This window comes from Stomoxys calcitrans, chromosome 5 (assembly GCF_963082655.1).
Source record: "Stomoxys calcitrans chromosome 5, idStoCalc2.1, whole genome shotgun sequence".
NCBI lineage: Eukaryota > Metazoa > Arthropoda > Insecta > Diptera > Muscidae > Stomoxys > Stomoxys calcitrans.
In genome coordinates, this window is record NC_081556.1 from 144134429 (window position 1) to 144148900 (window position 14472).

At 38.2% G+C, this 14472-nt stretch overlaps 1 protein-coding gene and 1 long non-coding RNA gene across 2 annotated transcripts in view; one reads left to right on the forward strand and one right to left on the reverse strand.

Moving 5' to 3' along the window:
- Positions 1-470: 470 nt before the first annotated feature.
- LOC106085386 (uncharacterized) lies at positions 471-14135 on the reverse strand. Its single transcript, XR_001220935.2, has 4 exons — positions 14047-14135; positions 1367-1443; positions 1083-1314; positions 471-885 (listed from the first exon to the last, which is right to left on the reverse strand). It is a non-coding gene; the product is annotated as an uncharacterized LOC106085386 (long non-coding RNA).
- Positions 6481-14472, forward strand: part of LOC106085385 (phospholipase ABHD3) — a 38071-nt gene continuing 30079 nt past the window's right edge. The window contains exon 1 of the mRNA XM_059370114.1: positions 6481-6855. The gene's annotated coding sequence lies outside the window, so the exon portion shown is untranslated. The remainder of the gene's footprint in view (positions 6856-14472) is intronic.

Below are 14472 nucleotides of genomic sequence, written 5' to 3' on the forward strand. Positions count from 1 at the left end.
AATTCCACTTAAGTGGTACAATTTAGTCCAATACTAATTAATATCCCAAGAAATTTGGTGCAGTGGGTTATATATACACATCCTTGTCGAATATGGTCTAGATCGGAATAGCTGCCATGCGGACATATCCCAAGCAGTGTTGCCACTCAGAATATTATTTCCTACCAAAATTTAAGAAAAATCCTACCAAACGCGACAAAAACCTACTAAAGGTTCTACAAGCCAAAAATGCAACATAGACCAGATCGTCTTAATATTCATAGAGGATTTAGCCATGTCCCTCCGTCTGTCTGTTGAAATCACTCTACAGCCTACAAAAATATCGGCCATAATTAAAGATGGAGGCCACCGTAGCGCAGAGGTCAACATGTATGCCTGTGACGCTTGTACTATGATTTCAGGGTTCGAATCCAGACGAGAACATTGGAAAAATTTTCATCTGTGGTTATCCCCTCCTAATGCTGGCGACATATGTGAGGTACTGTACCATTTGGTATGGCAGCCGAGTATAAACTTCTCTGCAAATAGGTGTCGCACTGCGGCACGCCGTTCGCACTTATCATTGAGCTTAAACTTGATTGTGAGACGTTTGCCCCTGTTCCTTAATGGAGTGTTCATGGGCAAATTTGTATAGTTATAGGTGACCATAGATATAGCACCCATTATACCGATTTCCCGATAAGTAATCTTGAATTTATAAAAATTGTATTTTGCCCGATTTCCATAAACAACAATGTCGGATAATGCTGCCTCCAGATTTACTACCCGTTTCCGCCGTTACAGTGAGTTGCATTGTACCCCTCAGCATGAGGTTAAAATGGTACCGAGGTTAAAATGGTAGTGATTTAAAAAATGGTTTCATTCAGCATACACTTCATAAATACACTGAAACGAAAGAAAATGAAACAATGTTGAGTTATCCCCGGGGATTTTTTTCCATAATTTGCTTGGTATTGATAAGTAGGAAAACCGTACCAAAATTTGAGGTCAGCCTGCCAACCAACCAAAAGAAGAAAAACCTATCAATTTTGGTAGGAACCTATCAAAAACGGCAACACTGATCACAGGCATTTAATACTCACATTTACTACTCGATTTGGCAGAAACGTAAGCTCCATTAGACATTTATATATCCTGATATTTGGACCGATCTTCCCGATTTCGGCCGAATGTGCTACAGAATATTTTATCAGACCTCCACATATCTGCCGAATTTGGTCCCGATCAGATCATGTGTATACAGCTTCCATATATACACAGTGGTGGACAAAAAAATATATATATAAATATACATACAGTGGTGGGAAAAAAGGACTACAGTTATTATGAATAATATCGCACAAAAATTGTAAGAGAACATCTTTACTTCTACATAAGGCTGAACCTGAACATTCGTTGACATAATAGGGACTCATGAATTGTCTTCTTTTTGTAACTTCAAATCTATAACGAGAGAAAAACAAATGGTCACCAATCACATACACAAGCTTCATGGCAATATTCATTCGTAAATTAAAGAATTAGCACCTCGAAATTGGTCGCGGACTTCACACAACTGACGAAGAGCAAAAAAATTACTTAAAATTAAAAAAACATATACAAGCCAAAAGAAAAGTTTCGAATCTTTTGTGCCCCAAAGGGTTTCAATAAGGTCTAGGTCCCATGATTGTGATAGGCGTTCCAAACTCGTTACAGAAAGCTCTTGGAATTAGAATTCCGCTAGTCAGAACGACTGCGTTGAGTCGTTAACGCAGAAAAAATGTAAAACATGGTTTAATTAAGAAATTTGTACATTCAATTAAAAATTTCGCCGAAATCGGATCTTTAAACCAATTTGTATTATTGTATAACAATTTTGTAATTTGGATTTATGTGCCCAAAAATGCAATTAAAGCGGTTATTATGTCAAAAAACCAATTTATTTGAAAGTTGTCCTTTCACTCAAATAACATTTTTACCAATGTAAAGGCTGGTACCAGGATATATTCATTTACAGGTAGTGGCAGTTGCCCAATAACAAAATATTGAGTGCACTTTCTGTCAACATCAGTGATTAGTGCAACTCTGATTTTGTGTATGTTACAGTTCCAGCTATTTTTTGTTGTTTGTATGTGTTATGGGCCTTAACTATAATATACACACAACTATTTAAAACTCGTTGACAGATAGTGCACTTCGCGAGAAAAAATTGTACTCAGCTGTTTACGGTACACTACCTGGTGTTTATGTCATGCTCCGTTATGGCCCGGCACCCAAACGATACGGATTTTGCCATTCTCAGAGAAGGCGTTAATCTCCTTCTTACACTGTAAGACTGTTCTTGACCTTAGCGCCCTGGTTGTTATTGCCCTCATGGAAATTTTACTGTTTGTAAAGATGTTCACACTCGACGTCCTCGCATTAGCACCACACCACTTTAGGCATTCCGTGATCGCCCGGATCTCCGGCTGCAGGACCGTATTATGGCCAGGCAGTCTAAAACAGATCTCAGTCCCTGGGTTCTCAATGTAGACCCCCAGGCCCACTCCATCCGTGTAACATGATTTTCCAGATGGCAATATGGCACAGATCTATAATACCAAAAATCCTTTCCCCTTCATGGAAATAATTTCCTTGGTTGGCAAAACAAACTTCTTTGAGCGAAAGGTGGGCGAATACCAAAAATGGGGTGTGAAAGCTAACCGTTTGGACAACGTACTTACATTGGATGCTGATTTCTAAACTGATTGTGGGACTCCATTCTCTTAAATGTTATATATCTTAATTTTTTAGTATAATAAGTTCTAATGTTTCATATAAAACTGAATTCGTATATTTTTTAACTTTGGGATTGTAAATGGGCTATATCGGCCCATGTTTTGATATAGCTGCCATATAAACCGATCTTAGATCTTGACTTCTTGAGCCACTAGAGGGCACAATTCTTATCCGATTTGGCTGAAATTTCGCATGAGGTGTTTTACTATGACTTCCAACAACTGTGCCATGTATGGTCTTAATCGGTTGATAAACTGATATAGCTGCTATATAAACCGACCTTGGGCCTTGACTTCTAGAGGGGACAATTCTTATCCGATTTGGCTGAAATTTCGCATGAGGTGTTTTACTATGACTTCCAACAACTGTGCCATGTATGGTCTTAATCGGTTGATAATCTGATATAGCTGCTATATAAACCGACCTTGGGCCTTGACTTCTATAGGGCACAATTCTTATCCGATTCAGCTGAAATTTTGCATGAAGTTTTCTGGTATGACTCCCAACAACAGTGCCAAGTATAGTCTAAGTCGGTACATAACCTGATATAGCTGCCATATAAACCGATCTTGAATCTTGACTTCTTAAGCCACTAGAGGGCGCAATTCTTATTCGATTTGGCTAAAATTTCGGCATGACGTGTTTTGTTATGACTTCTAACAACTGTGCCAAATATGATTCAAATCGATCCATAACCTGATATAGCTGCCATATAAACCGATCTTGAATCTTGACTTCTTAAGCCACTAGAGGGCGCAATTCTTATTCGATTTGGCTAAAATTTCGGCATGACGTGTTTTGTTATGACTTCTAACAACTGTGCCAAATATGATTCAAATCGATCCATAACCTGATATAGCTCCCATTTCAACCGATCTGGGATCTTGACTTCTTGAGCCACAAGAGGGCGCAATTATTATCCGATTTGGCTGAAATTTTGTACAATGGCTTCTCCCATGACCTTCGACATACGTGTCAAATATGATCCGAATCGGTCTATAGCCTGATGCAGCTCCCATATAAACCGATCTCACTATTTTACTTCGTTTTAATTTAAAAACATCGAACATCTAAATGAAATGTACACCATTATTTAGAAAAAGTGTTATCAATACCAATTTATTCGTATAAAACTTTTGCGGGCATGTGTTTTTTCATTTAGCAAAGAACGGCGTGCCGCAGTGCAACACCTATTTGGGGAGAAGTTTTTACATGGCATAATACCTCATAAATGTTGTCAGCATTACCTGGGGGAAAACCACCGCTGAAATTTTTTCTTATGGTCTCGCCAGGATTTGAACCCAGGCGTTCAGTGTCATGGGGTATATTGATTTTGTCATTCCGTTTGCAACACATCGAAATATCAATGTTCGACCCTATAAAGTATATATATAATTTTGATCATCGTAAAAATCTAAGACATATCCGTCCGTCTGTCCGACTATCTGTTGAAATCACGCTACAGTCTTTAAAAATAGAGATATTGAGCTGAAACTTTACACAGATTCTTTATTTGTCCATAAGCATGTTAAGTTCGAAGATGGACTATATCTGATATAGCCCCCATATAGACCGATCCGCCGATTTAGGGTCTTAGGCAAATAAAAGCCACATTTATTATCCGATTTTGCTGTAATTTGGGAAAGTGAGTTGTGTTAGGCCAGTCGACATCCTTCTTCAATTTGGCCTAGAACGGTCCAGATTTAGATATAGCTATCATATAGACCGATCCGCCGATTTAGGGTCTTAGGCGGATAAAAGCCACATTTATTAACCGATTTTGCTGAAATTTGAGACAGTGAGTTGTGCAAGGCCTTTCGCCATCTTCCTTCAATTTGGCCCAGATCGGTCCAGATTTGGATATAGCTGCCATATTGACCGATCACTCGATTAAGGGTTTTGAGCCCATAAAAGGCGCATTTATTGTCCGATTTTGCCAAAACTTGGGACAGTGAGTTGTGTTAGCCCCTTCAATATCCTTCTTCAATTTGGCCCAGATCGGTTCAGATTTGGATATGGCTACCGTATAGATCGATCTCTCAATTTAAGGCTTTGGGCCCATAAAAGGCGCATTTATTGTCCGATGTCGCCGGAATTTGGGACAGTGAGCTTAGTTAAGCCCCTTCACTTACTTCTGCAATATGGCACAGATCGGTTCAGATTTGGATATAGCTACCGTATAGATCGATCTTTCAATTTAAGGCTTTGGGCCTATAAAAGACGCATTTATTGTCCGATTTTGCTAAAGTTTGGGACAGTGAGTTGTGTTAGGCCCTTTGACATCCTTCTTCAATTTGGCTCAGATCAGTGCAGATTTGGATATAGCTGCCATATAGACCGATCTCTCGATTTAGGGTTTTGAGCCCATAAAAGGCGCATTTATTGTCCGATTTTGCCAAAACTTGGGACAGTGAGTTGTGTTAGCCCCTTCAATATCCTTCTTCAATTTGGTCCAGATCGGTTCAGATTTGGATATAGCTGCCATATAGATCGATCTCTCAATGTAAGGCTTTGGGCCCTTTAAAGGCGCATTTATTGTCCGATTTTACTGGAATTTGGGACAGTGAGTTGTGTTAGGCACTTCGACATCCTTCTTTAATTTGGCCCAGATCGGTCCAGATTAGGATATAGCTGCCATATAGACCGATATCTCCATTTAAAATCTTGGCCCCATAAAAGGTGCATTTATAATCCGATTTCACTGAAATTTGACACACTGGCTTATGTTAGGCTTTTCGACATCCGTGTCGTATATGGTTCAGATTGGTTTATTTTTAGATATAGCTACTTAAAAGATCAATATTTTGTTATGCGCAATTAAACAATGACTTGTTCTTATCGGTAATTGGTCAAAATAGGAAAATAGTTCGATATTGCTGCTATGGGGCATTAGGTATGCATTTTTCACATATATAACCGAGGTGGTGGGAATCCAAAGTTCGTGTCGGTCGAACTTAAAACCTTTTTTTTAAGTACAGGTATTTACAGTAAACATTTTAAAAATTTCATTGCAACAATTAGTTTCAAAGGAGTTAAAATTTTCTTTCGCATTGTTTTTTATATGCTCTTAATAAAGAATTATTTCTTGTGATTTTGTTAAAATTGGCCCAAATCGAAAATCATTACCAAATATTTGTACATTTTAATTTACTCAAAGTAAACATATCTAAGATTTTATTCCAACAAAAAAAATTTATAAAATATAGAAAAAATTAATTTGAACAAGTTATGGTTAAATTAATCAGAAGTTCATTTGTTCAAAACACAAATGTCTAGCGCTATAAGAAGTTCAATTTTATTGGATTCGTTAGTTAGTTTATGCCATCATGGGTTCACTTTTTTTTTTGTGAGTGTACTTGCATATGTATAGATACTATGCTCTTGCTCTCTAAAGTTGTAACCTAAAACTATGCCATGTTTGTGGCATTGAAAGACCCTTTTGATAGAAAACGTGCCAAAGTCGCGTAGCACGTGAATACCAAAAACATTGTGAGAGGAAATAAAAACGATATAAAAGGCAAGCGATGCAAGAGTGTGTGTTGGCGCCTTATATTTATACATATATGATACATATATAGATAATCACGAAATAAAGAGCATGATAAAAGCCGGTTGCAATAGGCGAATGAGCAAAAAGAAGAGAGAGCCAAATACCTGACATGCTCTTTAACATTCCGCGAAGACCACTTCGCTGTTTGTCTGAAAAGGAAGGTAAAATCAAAATTTAGTCAGTTGTTTAAGTGCAGTGGAGCCGAACGAACGGCACTTGTTCTCAACGACGATACGTACAAATCGATGGAGGTTTCTTGGTTCAATTATTTTTTATAAATGCTTAGTTATATAAAATAAATAATTAAATGTTGAAATTACAAAAGTGTTACAAAAACATCAACTGTCTCAAAGTGTAATCTTTGAAGTGAAACCTTAACTTATATAACGAAAATTGTGTAATGGAAAATGTCAAAAATTCTATTTCGGTTCCATCACTAACCCCCCCTTCAATTACAACGAAATACCCAGCAAACTAGCAACCTTTTCCAAAACTAGAACATTTAACAAAAATCTTCGAAATTCCCTTTTTGGTGTCACGCAATTAAGGTAAGATTTTGGTTTAAGGCGACTAAACGAAAAAAGAAACACATACATTATATTGCCATGACAAGCATTCCACAGTTCACTTAGTTTCCAGAAACCAAAAACCCTCTTTAAGCACAGTAAAACTACCTTTAAATAATTGTATAGGACTGTAGATAAAAAAAAAACAAAAATGCAGATAAACCCATGTTCGCTTATGTACATTTCTACACTTGTGTGTAAGGCTGGCGGCACGTTACCATGTAAAATGTAACAATGGTCGTTTGTTTAAGTATTCGTAAATTGCTTTGAACCCCCACCCCCAGAAGTATGCATTGATTTTACGCTGCCCTTTAAGACCCCCCTAAAAATAGGCAGCTGGAAAACGCAATAAATGCTAATGTTTGTCGTTTGCTGCTTGACTGGACCAAGCAAGCAAACAAATTAAGAAAAACTATGATGAAGAAGGGGAAAATGCTTTAACTCTACAACTCTTGGAGATAACAAGAAATTATTAACTATGATGTAAATAGAATAGCAACGTGTAGCCAAACGATTGGGTACATTTTAAATTAAATTAAATATGTACTGTAACACTCGGTTTCCACGTGAACGCAAGCAAGTCCGCACCGCACCCTTCCGAATACCCTAAGGAGTATGCTGTATATAACTTGTGTTTTTTGTGCTCTCTACCTCTTATTCTCCCTCTTTATTTCGCTCTCTTCACGTAGTCTTGATAAATCTCTTGTGTCGAAATAGGTTCTGTGAGTTTTTACATATGTATTTTTTTTTTACAAATCTGACATTGTATTGGTCATTAATTGAGATTGGTCTGTTTGACATCCCCCTCAGCCTTTGGCAATTGACATTGAAAATAAAATCGTCGTCATATTCTTTGCACATCGTTAAACGTGTTCTTACGAAGGATTCTCTTAAAAACATCTGTCTAATTGGCCTTTGCATCCCAAACGGTCACGACCAGGTAGCATGCAATGAAAATAGAATATAAAAAATGTCACAAAGATCCTTCTTAAAATAGATGTTGGTGTAAATGAGCTTCATGATGATGAGATTCCTCTACAATTATAATATATTTTTTCCTAAATGCTGTTTTTTTGCAAACCATTAAAAGAGTTTCAAAATCTGGGTCATTTCTCTAATAAATAAATATAAATAAAAATCGATTCCGCCTACATGACCTGCTGGTATTTTGTGGTGGTCCCACAAATTTTTTTAGGCCAAATTTTATATTATTACTAGCCGAACCGGGCCAGCTCCGCTGCGCCTTTCTTAACTCTCTAATATCTTTTTAGGGTGGCGCCACTTCGCCCTGAATGCGGATATTGAATTTGTGCCATTGTAGCCTATGGCGCTGAATGCGTTCGAATCTTGACGAGAGCATCGGACAAAGCGGTGGTTGGCGACATTTGCGAGGTTGGCGATTTTCCCCAAAGAGTTTAAACTTGAATCGGAAAGCACTCATTGATGTGTGAGAAGATTGCCCCTGCTCGGTTCCTGGTGTTTATAAAAATTAGGGTAATGAGAAGTGCTTTTTAGGGGAGGGATGGCAAATGCAAATTTTGCCCATGAACATTCCACTAAGGAACAAGGGGAAACTTCTCACATATGAATGAGTGCGGTCCGATTCAAGTTTACAGCCGAGTCCGAACGGCGTGCCGCAGTGCGACACCTCTATGGAGAGAAGTTTTACATGGCATAGTATTTCACAAATGTTGCCAGCATTAGGAGGGGAAAACCACGGCTGAACATTTTTTCTGGTGGTCTCGCCAGGATTCGAACCCAGGCGTTCAGCGTCATAGGCGGACAGGCAAACCTCTCCAGCGGAGGCCAGGGGAGGGATGGCACCTCAGACATTTCGACTCATATATGGATTTCAAATTCGTGCTGCACTTCCAAATCCCTTTAATTTGAGCCCCATATTGCCATGGCCGGTAAATATGAACCTTTTGGAGAGTGTTTTGGGGCTGGTGCGGCCACCGGCACTTTGCACTGAAAATAGATATTAAATTCGTTCTTTATTTCCAACGGAAATGAAGTTCAATTTAAAGTGTGCTTTAGGGCGTACCCAAAAATACTTGGCTCCAAAATTGGATATCAAATTCGTTTTCTACTCCCAAATACCTTTTATTTGAGTCCCAAATTGTCATAATGGGTCAAATAACCAATTTGACGTAACTTTAGGAGGAAAAGCGCCACCTAGACTTGAACGCAAATTTTAATGTCATTTTCGTAATCTACTCCCAAATACCTGTCATTTGAGTCCCATATAGCCATGGTCGACTAATATGCCCATTTGGGGGGTATTTGGAAGTGGGCGACCTCCCATTACTTGGACCTAATGTTTTATGCTATATTTGTAATCTACTGCCTAATACTAATCATTTGAGTCCCATATTGACATGAACTTAGAGGAGTTTTGGGGTTGGGCGCCCGCTAAGTACTTCGATCCTAATTTTAATACTATAATCGTTTTCTGGTCTCAAATACTTTTCATTTGATACCCTTATTGTGCCCATCGAACCACTTTCGGATATGGCTGGCGTTTTTGAGGTAAAGGGGAGGGTCCGCCTCCACCCGATATTTTCTTAAAATTTTCATAGATTGTGTACGTTTGTCTGGAAAGAAACATAGGCTATATATATGTTTCCTTCCAGACAAACGTACACAATCTATGAAAATTTTAAGAAAATCGGTTCAGCCAAGTATCGAATAGTCATAATGGGTCTACAGGCGCTTTTGAGGGGTGGCGTGACCACCTATACTTCGATCTGATTTTGAATGCCAGATTCGAAATCTACTCCCGAATACCTTTCATTTGAGCCCCACATTGAAATGAGCGTCCAATATGTCTGTTTGGGGGAGTTTTGGGTTTGGGGCGGCCCGATGGGTAGTTAGACAAATATTTTGATACCATATTCGTATTCTACTCTCCAATACCTTTCATTTGATACCTATATTGTCTCGATCGTTCCACTTTTGATTTTAGGGGGAGGGTCCGTCCCCCTTCCGTAACCGAAAAATTATATTGCCTATGTTTCCTGTTTCAAGACCAACCTACACAATATGCGAAAATTTCGAGAAAATCGGTTCTACCTTTTTTCAGTCCATATGGAACAAACAAACCGAGTCCCATTTATCCGCGATTGGCTAATGTGCCCATTTTGGGCGTTTTGTAGGGGTGGGGTGACCCCCTATACTTCCACATGAATTTGTATGTCAGATTCGTTATCTACTCCCGCATACTTTTCATTTGATACCCATATTGTCCTTATCGGTTCACTTTTGATTTTGGGTGGTGTTTTTGGGGTAACGGTGGAGGGGGGCCGACTCTTCTGTTATCCTACTTCCTGACCACATTCGTAATCTATTCCCGAATACCTTTCATTTGAGTCCCATATTGTCATGATCGTCGAATAAACCTATTTTAAGGGGTTTTGGGGCTGGGGCGTACCCCCAGGTATTTGGATCCAACTTTTTTTTTATTAAATTCGTACTCTACTCTTGAATAATTTTCATTTGGAATCCCATTTTGTCCCGATCGGTCCACTTTTATTTTTGAGTAGTACTTCCCGATATCAAAAAATTATATAGCCTATGTTTCCTTCCAGACCAAACTAGAAACGAGTTTACCGATCCTGACAATATGACACTCAAATAAAGGGCCCTCTGGAATAGAGCATGAATGTGGCAAAATAATTTGAGAATATGTCACTCTAAAACTACTCCACTGACTTAAACCCCGTTTACACTGCGCTATAAATCCGGATTTATGGCTCTCGTCAGCTGATTTTAAAAAGGGAAAACAAATGATGGAGCTATTGGGTTGCCCAAAAAGTAATTGCGGATTTTTCATATAGTCGGCGTTGACAAATTTTTTCAAAGCTTGTGACTCTGTAATTGCATTCATTCTTCTGTCAGTTATCAGCTGTTACTTTTAGCTTGATTTAGAAAAAAGTGTAAAAAAAGTATATTTGATTAAAGTTCATTCTAAGTTTTATTAAAAATGCATTTACTTTCTTTTAAAAAATCCGCAATTACTTTTTGGGCAACCCAATATTAAATCCGGATTTAAGGAGCAGTGTAAACGAGGTTTTACGGATGTATGTTGATGCCGACATGAGGACAAGTGCTTAAGTACATTTGAAGTGGGAACACAGAACTATGATATAAGCCGATTGGGAACGATTTTAGAGTGTATTAAAGCAAATCGGTCCAGTGTCTTATAAAACGAAACTTGACAATAAATCATACAAAGAATTACTTTATTTTCTTAAGAAATAACAGTTTTGTAATTTTTTATACCCACCACCATAGGAGGGGGGTATATTAATCTAGTCATTCCGGGGGGTATATTAATCTAGTCATTCTTAATCGTCTCCACGTTCTGAGTTAATCTACCCATGTCCGTCCGTCCGTCCGAAATCACGATAGTGGGCGAACGCGTAAAGCTAGCCGCTTAAAATTTTCCACAGATACTTAATATTGATGTAGGTTGTTGTTGTTGTGGTAGCAGTGTGTGGTACACTGAGGCGGCAGCCCTTGGCGATGAAGGAATTCATCGGGTCAATCCGGTACATACAACCGGCTGCCATGGAATTGATTGATGTAGGTCGTTGGGGACTGCAAATGTGTGTATCGGTTTAGATTTAGATAAAGCTCCCATATAAACCGATTTCTCCATTTTACTACTTGAGCCCCTTGAAGTTGCAATTTTTGTCCGATTTGGCTGAAATTTTGCATGTAGTGCATATAGCTCCCATATAAACCGATTTCCCGATTTGACTTCTTGAGTCCTTAAAGTTTTTGTCCGATTTGCCTGTAGTGTTCTGTTAAGACTTTCAACAACTGTGGTAAGTACGCCCCGAATCGGTCTATAACCTGATATAGCTCCCATATAAACCGATCTCCCGATTTGATTTGTTGAACCCTTACAAGCCGTAATTTTTGTCCGATTTGGCTGTAATTTTGCATGTAGTGTTCTGTTATGACTTCAAACTACTGTGCCTAGTACAGTACGAATCGGTCTGAACCTGATATAGCTCCCATGACTTCAAACTACTGAGCCTAGTACAGTACGAGTCGGTTTGAACCTGATATAGCTCCCATATAAACAGATCTACCGATTTGACTTCTTGAACCCTTTTAAGCCGCAATTTTTGTCCGTTTTGGCTAAAATTTTGCCCATAGTGTTCTATTTTAATTTCCAACAACTGTGCCGAGTACGGTTTAAATCTGTGTACAACCTGATATAGCTCCCATATAAACCGATTTCCCGATTTGACTTCTTAAGCCCTTACAAGCCGGGATTTTTATCCGATTTGGCTGAAATTTGGCATATAGTGTTCTGTTGTGACTCCCAACAACTGCGCCAAGTACGGTCCAATTCGGTCTATAACTAAATATAGCTTCCATTTTTTACCAAAACCCATGGTGGTGGGTTCCCAGCATTCGGCTCGTCCGAAATTAGCACGCTTTTACTTATTTTAATATATAAAGGTTAAAACTAATTTTTGAAAAAACTAATATTTGGGCCGAATTTAAGTTACCTTCCACCATTGATCGCATTTGTCAATTTCTTTACATGCTTTCTTTTTATAGGCAGACAATAAATTGCTCAAGAGTTCAAATCTAAAGATCGATATAAAGAGGAGTTCTATCTATATCTGGGCTATATTGAACATGGTTGACTAATAATCGCTAATGTAACTCACTGTGCTAAATTTCAGACCAATTGGGTAATAATCGCTGCTTTTATGGGCCCAAAAACTTAAGTCGGGAGTTGGTTGCGTTTGGCAGCTATATAGCCCGACTTGAACCATACCTTCCTCACTGTGTCAAATTTCAGCGAAATTGGATAGTAAATGTGTCTTTTAATGGGTCGAAGGCCCTAAATAAGGAGATAGGTCTACATGGCAGCTATACCTAAACATGGACCTATCTGAGCCATATTGAAGACGTATGCAGAAGACCCTAACGCAGCTAATTGTGCTAAATTTCAACGCAATTGGGTAATAATCGCTGATTTATGGGCCCATAGGTCAATGGGGATTGCAAATGGGCCATGTCGGTTCAGATTTAGATATAACTCCCATATAAACCGCCCTTGAAAGTCGCAATTTTTGTCCGTTGAAATTTAGCATGTTGTGTTCTATTATGCCTTCCAACAATTGTGCCTAGTATGGTACGAATCGGTCTGAAACTGATATGGCTCCCATATAAACCGATCTCCCGATTTGACTTCTTGAGCCCCAAGAAGCCGCAATTTTTGTCCGATTTGGCTGAAATTTTGCATGTAGGGTTTTGTAATGACTTTCAACAATTGTGCGGAGTATGGTCCAAATCGGTCAATATCCTGATATAGCCCCCATATAAACTGATCCCCCGATTTGACTTCTTGAGCCCTCACAAGCCGCATGTGGTGTTCTGTTACGTCTTCCAAATACTGTGCCAAATACGGTCCATGTCCGTCTATAACCTGATATAGCTCCCATGTAATCCGGTCTCTCGACCATCCTTGTTCGGTTCCTAGAAGCAAAATCCATGATGGTGGTTTCTCAAGATACGGTCTGTAAAGTGAAATTACGTCTATTTAAACCCAAGTTTATTTCGGCGCAGGTAGATCTAGTAAATATTAACTGCCTTCCCTAGAAGTTTTTAAGTTCGTAGCCAAATTATCGCATACGTGATCGAGTACGTTTTCGAATCGAATGAAATTCCATCTCGCATTCAATGGATGTTACACCAATTTTATACATATTTGCCTTCTTAAATTTCAACACAAAAAAAATGAACCAGTGTTCAATAAGGAAATACTGGGTTGCCCAAAAAGTAATTGCGGATTTTTTAAAAGAAAATAAATGCAATTTTAATAAAACTTAGAATGAACTTTAATCAAATATACTTTTTTTACATTTTTTTTTTTAAAGCAAGCTAAAAGTAACAGCTGATAACTGACAGAAGAAAGAATGCAATTACAGAGTCACAAGCTGTGAAAAAATTTGTCAACGCCGACTATATGAAAAATCCGCAATTACTTTTTGGGCAACCCAATACAAATTTCACAATTGAAAGATTTCGAACGACTTTACTCGTTTACAAATTCGGCAATTCGCCCCCAGGTTACTTGGCACATAAATAGATATAGCCAACTGATAAAATAATCCACTATTAACGGAACTTATTTCTATAACTTACAGAATTTGTGGGAGAGGGTATTCAAATATCGGGTAAGCCGGATTTAATTCTTTCTTTGCTTTTTCGTAAATAAGAAATTTGCATTATGCATTTAGATATGCCTAAGTCTTATGCGAAATTCTGGGTCTTTTTTTTAATGAAATAAGCAAAATAATCCAATTACAAAAAAACGAAAAATGACACTAATGAAAATGAGAATGCCATAAATTATAAGTACACCCAATCAAAATTGCTGCTCAAAAATGGCAAAAGCTTTTGTTAAAGTAGCAGCTTTCAAATGTTGAAAATGTCAGAACAAAACGATAAAAATTGTCGACTTGACTTTAATTTGTTCTGTTTAAACGTTTTCAAAAACACACACAAAATAAGGCGTAGGTATAATTAAATCCTTGATCAAAGAATTTTGACAATGTTTGCAAGTCATAG